This window comes from Rana temporaria, chromosome 4, assembly GCF_905171775.1.
Source record: "Rana temporaria chromosome 4, aRanTem1.1, whole genome shotgun sequence".
Lineage (NCBI taxonomy): Eukaryota > Metazoa > Chordata > Amphibia > Anura > Ranidae > Rana > Rana temporaria.
This window is the reverse complement of record NC_053492.1, coordinates 145140771-145141618: the sequence shown is the minus strand read 5'-3', so window position 1 is coordinate 145141618 and position 848 is coordinate 145140771. Positions and strand designations below refer to the sequence as shown.

Below are 848 nucleotides of genomic sequence, written 5' to 3'. Positions count from 1 at the left end.
CTCCTCCTCCTCCTGGCTGGGTGTCTGAGAGCGGGGACAGTGATCGGGCTGAGAACAAAGACTGCACTGCTCACTGACCCTTATCCCATGGTGCTGTCCGCGGTGCTGAACGTGGCTGTGTACAGGATAGAGCCGCTCTCCCGGACATGGCTCTGCTCATTGTACGAGAACACCGGCTGACAGAGAGAGGCGGAGCACCATCACCGAGTCATAACAACCCCCCGCCACCTCATCCCACCGCATACATACACTGGAGAGACACAGACAGTACATGGAGGATCCCACGGAGCACACTGCCAGCTCACACTCTACACCCCTCCTCCAACTCTGACCACCCCCCTCCAACTCTGATCACCCCCTCCAACTCTGACCCCCCCCCCTCCAACTCTGACCCCCCCTCCAACTCTGACCCCCCCCCCTCCAACGCTGACCCCCCCCTCCAACTGTGATTCCCCCCTCCAACTCTGATCACCCCCCCTCCAACTCTGATCTTCCCTCCAACTCTGACCCCCCCCCTCCAACTCTGATCCCCCTCTCCAACTCTGATCCCCCCTCCAACTCTGATCCCCCCTCCAACTCTGATCACCCCCTCTAACTCTGATCCCCCCCTCCAACTCTGACCCCCCCTCCAACTCTGATCACCCCCCCCCTCCAACTCTGATCACCCCCCTCCAACTCTGATCACCCCCTCCAACTCTGACCCCCCCTCCAACTCTGATCACCCTCCTCCAACTCTGATCACCCCCCTCCAACTCTGACCCCCCCTCCAACTCTGATCACCCCTCCTCCAACTCTGATAGCCCCCTCCAACTCTGACCCCCCTTCCAACTCTGATCACCCCCTCCAAC

General features: G+C 60.8%; 1 protein-coding gene across 1 annotated transcript in view; it reads right to left on the bottom strand.

Annotated features, from left to right (window-relative positions):
* Positions 1-287, bottom strand: part of NYAP2 (neuronal tyrosine-phosphorylated phosphoinositide-3-kinase adaptor 2) — a 218756-nt gene extending 218469 nt beyond the window's left edge. Inside the window, exon 1 of the mRNA XM_040349138.1 lies at positions 1-287. This exon is cut by the window's left edge and continues 689 nt beyond it. The gene's annotated coding sequence lies outside the window, so the exon portion shown is untranslated.
* Positions 288-848: the final 561 nt, after the last annotated feature.